This window comes from Chamaea fasciata, unplaced genomic scaffold (genome assembly GCF_029207755.1).
Source record: "Chamaea fasciata isolate MVZ Bird 193981 ecotype frontalis unplaced genomic scaffold, bChaFas1.0.hap1 SCAF_1, whole genome shotgun sequence".
In the NCBI taxonomy this organism is placed as follows: domain Eukaryota; kingdom Metazoa; phylum Chordata; class Aves; order Passeriformes; family Sylviidae; genus Chamaea; species Chamaea fasciata.
Genome location: NW_027094086.1, coordinates 148238883 through 148247548, shown reverse-complemented (window position 1 = coordinate 148247548; position 8666 = coordinate 148238883).

The following is an 8666-nucleotide window of genomic DNA, read 5'->3' as shown; positions in this document are numbered from 1 at the left end:
TTTTGGGGGGGTTGGTGGGATTTTTTTGAATGTTTGTGGGGGGATTTTAGGGTCTTTTGATGTTTTGCTTTTGAGCTGGGTTTTTTTTTTTTTTTGCTTTGTTTGTTTGGGTTTTTTTTGTTGAGTTTTTTTTGGGAGAGGGGAAGATCTGGTGCGTTTTGTTTGGTGGTTGTTGTTGGAGTAAGTATTAGGGTTTGTTGGTACCTGTGCTCTAAACTGTAGTGGCATTCATATCTAACAAGATAGTAATGCAGATATAGGTATATTTCTCTATTTTTTAGAGAAATTTTTACTGTAATTGTTGTTCCAGCAAGACTTTCTATCTATGTGGACTTGGAGAGTTTATCCTTGATTTTTTTTTTTTTCCTAAAGAAATGATTGCATTTTTTTGCCTGGCTGTTTTGCTGGGTTTTGTTGTTGTACTTTTCTTTGTCTTTTGTGTTCAGTTTGAGGTGGGAAAGGAAACTACATTTGGAGTTGTGGTATGTTTTTGGGTTGAGACTGAGATGAATGATGTACCTGTTTCCATTTTTAATAGGAAAATAGTTAAATAGTTACTCCATGTGTAAAAGAAAATGGGGCCTGTCGTCATTGTTTTTGGAAGCTCCTGCCTATGTTTACCTATATTTGCTCTTCAACTTTTCTTTTACTTGAAACAATGTGGAAATCAGCTTTTGGTTGTCCTTTTTGTTTTTTCCATATGGACATGAGTACAGAAAGGATGGAGTGAAAATCAATTAGAAAAAGCACTATGTGAGCATTAAAAGGTGGTGGGAAGTTATTTTCCAGCTTCCATTCTTGCTGTTGGGGTTCACAATGCCATGAAAATAGGGGGCTGTTGCTGTCTCCCAACCTTTTCGGAGGCCAAAGTTAAGTGTTAGGATTTTATGTTATTTTCTGTGGATGGCTGTGTTTGTGTTGAGTAGAGCAATTCCCTCCAAAAATCTGGCAGAAGCCTCAGTCCAATCCCATTTGCAGGCCACTCCCAAATCAATGCTTGAAAATATTTGAAAGAGTAAATAAAATAAAGTCTCTCTGAGAGAACACTTGAATATTGCAGAGGAGAAAAAAAAAATTTGGCTTTGCTTGATGCTGAGGAGCATATTCAACGCCTAGTTGGGGTCTGATCCTGCACTCAGAGGAATCAGCTTGCAAAAGCAACATGTGGTGGTTTAGTGTGAGCTTTAATGGGACATTTCCGGTCAAGGGCATCTGGTTCTTAAGGGCTCTGTTTGTCAGAGGAAGGATACTGCACTAAAGATGAAATGCAAAAAGATGATGGCATTGAGTAGTTATTGGCTTGTATAAAATCTTTTCCAAAGAGGTAAAACAGAAATATTTGAAAGAGTCCTCCATTTTTAACAGGTTGAATTTCTGGATGCTTGGAGAACACAGTAATTTCAATGCAATTTTTCTCGGGAGGTAACTGGGCCTGCTGCATTAGCTGCCAGATCTAGCCTAGTCTAAAACTATTTCTGCATAAATAGAGATGAGGCGGAAATTGGTGGTGGGATGTGACGGAAATATAAAAACAGGAGTTGGGAGTAAGCAGGAGAGGGTGAGAAGTTTGCAGTCTGCTGGCAAACAGACCAAAAGGAGAAGCAGAAAGCCCAAAGATGTGATGGTTAATGCTTGACTCTTCACTTCTCAGACAGAAGATGTAGCTGGTGAATTGTACTGATTTTTGCCTGTGGAGAGTTAATTTTCTTCACAGTAACTAGTGTGGGACTATGTTTTAGATTTGTGCTGAACACAGAGTGGGTAATCCAGGGATGTTTTGGATATTGCTGAGCAGCACTTGCACGAGGGGTCTGGGGGTGCCTGAGAAGTTGGGAGGAGACACAGCTGGGACATCTAGCCCCAGCTGACCAAAGAGATATTCTACGCCACATGATATTATGCTCACTAAATAAAATGGGGGAGGTGGTGTTTGGGGTGATGGCATTTATCTTCCCAAGTCACCACTGTGTGTGACGGGCCCCTGCTCTCCTGAAGATGGCTGAACACCTTCTTGCCTGTGGAAGTGTTGAATGAATTCCTTGTTTCACTTTGTTTTACATGTACGGCTTTTGCTTTTCCTTTTAAACTGTCTTAATCTCCACCCATGAGTTTTCTCACTTTTTCTCTTCTGATTCTCTCCCTGATCCTGCTGGTGGGGGAGTGGCTGCCTGGGATTAAACCACAACAGACCTTTTGTCACGCTCAGTGTGCAGCTTGAAGAGTTAGAGACAACGACATATTTGATTGAAATGTGCTAGATTGATTTAATAGCTGTTATTGCCATTGAGCTATTAATTGGCAGGCTCCTGTCCTTGCCATGGGGGTCACTTGCCTGGCTGTGTATTAGAGCCTCATTAGTGGCTCCTTTTTGCAATTGCTGCTCTCTCCAGTGCTGATCAAGGCACTCTGCTGTGCCTGGGCACATATTGATAACAGCCCTGGTGATGTGCCTGGGCTGGCAGCTGGCTGGGGCATCACTGGTGTGCCTGTGCTGCTGAACTGGACAGGCTGGGACTCCAAGTGTGAACTCCAGTCAAAGGGACTGTTGACTGTGGGTGAGCCCATGATGGAGCAGGCTTCTCCTGGAGGAACTCATGCTGGAGCAGGTTAATGTCTGAAGGAGGCTGTGATCCTGTGAGGATCGTCATGTTTGTGAAGGACTGCAGCCTGTGGGAAGGATCTGTGTCTGAGAAGTCTGTGGGGGACTGTTTCCCATGGGTGGAACACCACTCTGGAGGAGGGGAAGCAGAGATGCCAATGAAACCTGCGGTGAAGATGATGGTGAGGAGCAGTTCCCTTCAGCCATGGAGGACCAGGATGTGGACCATAGCAGGAGTCCCTTGAGGCAGCCAGGCTGGGGATGAGGACCAGGAGATTTTTATGGATGCATCTTTAAATGCTGTAAGCCTTGAGCTGCATGTTACAGGAATCACTGTACCAGGAGCCACATGGACCAGTGGAGGAAAAGCATTAAAAGAAGCAGTGAAAGAGTAGACTGACCTGGCCTGAGATGGGTTTGGTGCCCAGTAAGTCAATGCAACACACAATTTCTCATGTCCTGAGTGGCGATTGTGCCTGATGGAGCCCAAAGCCATGGACTAAATGAACACAAAGAACCTGGTGGTGCAGACCTTGTTAAGAAAACTACTCTGACCATTGATGAGACTCTCTGGCCACATTCCCACCACCAGAAGCTTTCACTGCTGGGACTGAAGCCCCTTCACAGCAGAGGGCTGATGGAGGAGGTACAACTGACTCCAAAGAAGACTTCAAGCATCAGCACTCTATTGTTCTTCAGCACAACCTTTTATACTATTCATCTTACATGCGTTAACCACGTGTGCCCTCTCTGCCCTTTTGGGATTGGTCAGTACACCTCAGCACTCCATGTTTCATTACCTTCAATACTGTTCACCGGTCCTACACAGCTGTAGCCCCTCTCACGTGCATTCAGACCAGGTTTCACGCCCTTTGTAGGAAGGACTGGAAGTTCACGGCCTCTTGTCTTGGGCTCTGGTCACTCAGATACCTCATCTGTTTATTGTTTTGAAGGATGGGAAGAGAGGTCACGGTTAATGAGGCTGTAATGTATTTTATCACCTGACCACAATGCAAATGGAACAAGGGGTGGAGTGTGCTGTGCTTGCCTGGGGTAAATTTTCTTCACAGTAACTAGTATGGGACTATTTGGATCTGTGCTGGACACAGGTTTTGTAATTTTGGAGGTGTTTTTGTTATTGCTGAGCAGTGCTTGCACAGAGCCAAGGCTTTTTACGCTTCTCTCAGTGCCTTGCTGGTGAGGGCAGTGGGAGTGCATGGAAAACTGGGAGGTGACACAGCCAGGACAGTTGACCCTAACTGACCAAGGGATTCCAGACAATAAGGAATCATACACAGTGTATAAAGTGGGGGGAATAGTGAGTGGGATAGCTTTAGTCTTCCCAAGTGACCACTATGTGTGACAGAGCCCTGCTTTCCTGGGGATGACAGAACACCTGCCTGCCCATGAGGAGTGTAGAATTAATTCCTTGTTTTCCTTTGTTTGTGTGTGTGCCTCTTGCTTTTTCTATTAATTTATCTTTATCTCAACCCGTGAACTTTCTCACTTTTGTTTCTCCAATTCTCTCTTGCTGCCACTGGTAGGGGAGTGAGCAAGTGGCTGTGTAATGCTAAATTAGTCTGGGCTTAAACCATGACATGTATATTATTGCAGTGCACCTCCACACCCAAGCAGGTGTTCCCATATTAGGAAAAGAGTTTCAGTTTCACCCCGGACTTAAAAGGAAAATGACCAGAAACTTCTATGCTCTTCTCATTGTATTTGGCCCAGTGCCAGGTCAAAAGCACCTGTTGCTCCCTTTAGCTGTTCTTCAAAGAACGTAGTTTATTTACGATTTGGCAGCTTGCCAAAAATCCCTCCAGGAGTGTTGGATGCTTAAGAAAGAGCACAGAGATTCTTGGGGCATTTTCAGGGTGTCTTTAGCAGGTGCAAGGAGCCTCCCTGCACACTGTATGGCTTTTGTTCTTTTGTTTTGTATAGTTTATTTTCTCTTTAATTAAAACCTTCTTGCTTTTTCAAAACACACCATGCTGTCTCGCTAATTATTCATAAGCCATTTCTGGGAGATTGCTGGACACCCTCAGAGTGTATTGAACACTTGTGGGGCTAAAAACATGCTGGCCCCACATGGAAATTCAACAGCATATATTAGGTAATAATTTTTATTGTGTAGCATTCACTCAAAGGTGAAAGAGGGTGGAGCTCTGCTCAAGACTGGCTCTCTGGGCACTCCCAAAAAAAGCCAGGTCCATCCTTGACACCTCCCTTCAGATACTGATTCACATGTGAGATCCCCTCTCAGCCACCTCTTCTCAAGGCTGAACAGGCCCAGGTCCCTCAGCCTTGTGAGAGAGATGCTTTAGACCCTTAATCAACTTTGTAGCCTCCACTGGCCCTGCTCCAGGATCTCCATGTCTCTCCTGAGGAACGCAGAAATGGACACAGCTCTCCAGCTGTGCCTCACTGGGGCTGGGTTGAGGGGCAGGATCCCCTACCCAACCTGCTGCCACTGCTCTGCCTTAAAGGAGGCTGTAGACACGTGGGGGCTGGTCTCCTCTCCCTCATAAAAAGCAGTAGGACATGAGAAAATGGCCTCAACTTGCACCAGGGTAGGTTTAGATTGGATATTATGAGAAATTCCTTCAAAAAGGGGGCATTCAGATGTTGGAACAGATTGCCCAGAGAAGTGGTGAAGTCACCATCATTTGGAAGGGTTTGAAAGGTATGTGGATATGGCATGTAGGGACAGGGTTTAGTGGGGGTCTTGGCACTAAATTTATTAATAAATTTAATAATAAATCCATTATTAGGTTAATGGCTGGGCTTGATGATCCTGGAGGTCTTTTCTTACCTAAGTGATTCTTTGCAGCATCAGGCCAAGAGTTTTAGAGCTAAAAGAGATTGAGGGCAGGTTTCACGTGCACCTGGGGTTCCCTCAGCTGATCAGCTTGAAGATGCTGAAAAAATGATGATAATCTCAAATTCAGTCATAGCATCACAGAAACATTGATGTTGGAAAAGACCCCTAAGATCATGGAGTCCAGCTATTAACCCAGCGTGGTCACTTCCCTGCCTGTCCTCACACTGTCCTCTTCTCAGAAGAAAATATTGTCACATCTTCATGTTCCATGGGCACTTCGGCAAATAAAATAACATGGATAGTCAGAGCTCAGTAGACTACAAATCCTGGATTTAAAACTTAATTTCAGGATGAAAGGATCAATGAGAAGCACCAGAGAAAGGTTTCTACATCATCTTTGTCCTTCAGTGCCCATACAGGAAACTTGAGAAGAAAAGGAACAAGAGAAGAGCTCAGTTTAATTTGCCACAGATTGGTCAGCTTTTATCAGAAATTCTGAGTCACTCAACCACTTGTGACCACAATTTGCCCAAGATCTGACCTATGTGAGCATCAACAAGCCTAGAGCAGTCCCAAGGAAGTCCCCAGAACTGTTTCTATGCTGAAAAACATTGTGGTCATTATTGCTTAGGTCTTTCTACCCCAAGCACTTCCCAGAAGCTGAAATAGTAGAGTTTGAATACAAACTAATAGGCATTGCAATTAATAAGGAGATTCAAATTAAAGAATAAAAAGGAAATGGTTCATGATTCATGTAAAATATTAAGTAAATGTAGTGGAAGGAAGCTAGCCTTTAATTAGTGTTAAAATGGAGTAGGGAGGGCATGACGGACTGCAGTGAAAAAAAACAGAGTTCAGGGTACTAAATGCAGAAAATTATCACTTGGAATTTCCCTGCAGTCCTTGTGGGGATTTTCTTGTTAGCTGTGCCTCAAAGATGCTTCTCAAGGCTTCTTCCTAATGACAGGTTGCAGGTAGTGTTTGAAACCAACCAGCTTACTCTGACTCTCTCAGAGATGTTTTCTGATGTTCTGTTAGAGACATGGCTGGTGTAAAAAGATTTTTGTGTCTTGAATTCATGCTTTTGGCATAAAAAGGATGGAATAAATTTTGACTTTACACTTTGCAAAGGCTCAGAGTGTGACCATCGCCTTCTAGGAGGCCTTACCTGATGAGGTGAAATGGGGTGCTTGGATATTTTTGCTTCCTCCAAAAAGCACAGAAAGCTTTTCTGGAAACTCAGGCTCTGCCTTTCTGACTCTGCTAATCGCTAAACCCCATGCAAATGCTTTCCCCTCCTCTTAGTGAAGCTGTGTTTCTCTGCTCTCTGAGCTGCCTAATCACCAAATATTTGTGCTGGCCACAGGTGGCAAAAGCATGGTAATGGGTTACAATTCAGTCCAGGCCAGCATAACCTTCTTTCCCTTATAAATTAAAATGCAGCTGTCTTCTGGTTAGACATAAAGTGGCCTAATTTTGGAGGGATTGAGAGGTGAGCCATTTCAGGGAGAGGAAAATTAATTTTACTTTAATGATGTGAGCTGTTATGTCTATCAGAGCACTGAATGCTTTCTTTACACTTGGACACAGTCGTTGACAGAGGCACTGCCTGCCTGTAATATTTTTTCCCCCATTAAATTAGATTAGCTCACTTTAGGGTTATATCTTTGAGTCTGATTGAACAAATGTAGCAATTTATCCAGGCGTTACAGGATTTCCCCGTGGATGCTTGGAGAGCTGCTCCATGAGGATGATACACTTAATTAACGGACAGAAGCTGAAGACTGATACAGATGTATCCTGACACAGCAGCTGGGTTTGTGTCAGGGTCTCTTTGCTTATTGGAAGTGAAGGGGGGGGGGGGGGATGAGGAGGAATCAGGGCTCTCATTACAGAGGGAGGAATAAGCCCAGATCCCAGACTGTGTTATGCAATGAAGTTCTCTCACATCATCCCTGACGTGATTCAGAGTGGGATCCACGTGGGGAGTTTGGCATCGTGAGTGGACCTTGTTTATTCCTTAGCATGGTCTGGTGGGGTTGTGTGGGGGTCCCAGCCCTGCTGGTTTGTTTATTCCCTCTCAGTGGGGCTGGAAACCATCAGTGAAGGTAATTTGTGGGTGTCTTCCTTGAAGGGAATCAGTACGGGGTGCCCAAACCTCTTTTGCCTGGTTGAGAAAAGAGCAATGTATTGATGATTACCCTTTCTTCATCCCACGTGCCCCCAAACCTCCCATCTTTGGAGAGGAAAACCCTTTGTTACCCTGGCGTCTCCCTTTACTTCAAAGGGAATTAAAACAAATGACAGTATCTTTCTTTCCCAGCAGAGGGAAGTGTTGGCTAAACTGAATTTTGTGTGCGAGAGCCGCACGGCACCTCGTGCTAAAGGAGTTTCGCTCAGCACTTATCCCAGGTAGTAAAAGGGTTTATAAAAAATCGACGTCTGTGGAAAGCAAAAGCCAAAAGCACTCCACTGAGTGCTAGCAAGGTGGGAGGGCATGGATAAACCTTTCAAACTGTGAAGGGAAATACTTTTTTTCTTTTTTGCCAAATTGAGTTTTGCAAGAAAAACGCACTTCTAAACTTTTTTTTTTCTTGTTTCTTTTAAGGAAAAAAAAAAATTAAAATTGTTTTAAACTAAAACCTTTTCCCATACTCAGGCTTTCAGGAACTGCATGTTTTTCAGAGCCTTTAAAAAGAGTGACAAATGTGTTGGGATATGGGCTAAAAGGAAGGATTTATGAGCATCTTTGGGAGAAAAAAAAGTATCTTTGCAACCAGCACTGCTGTCTATAACCCCTTTAAGAATGCAGTGCTCACTTTGTGGGGAAAAAGGTAATTTTTGGAGAGAAGTGAAGAGAAAGATGACACCAACTGATCTCCCATCGTTTTGGGGGGTTTTTTTGTTTGGTTTTTTTTTTTTGTTTGTTTGTTTTTTTTTTTTTGGTTTTTTTTTTTTGTTTTTTGTTTGTTTGTTTTTTTGCTACTGGTACTTACTCCCACCTGACACGCACATTTATTAGGTTTCAGCTGACTTGCCCAAACTTTTTCAGACATTCACTAAGCCAGCATTACCAGACCGCTTCTTGCAGACAGGAAGATGCCAGCAAGGCAGAACGGCTTTAATCAATTTTTTCTCTCTCTGATCAGCCTGTCTATAGGGTTCCAATTAGCATGGCTACTTCATGATTAGTGTTTGCATTAGGTGGTCTCCTGTGCCAGGGGTGTTCCCCACTTGCAGTGGGAT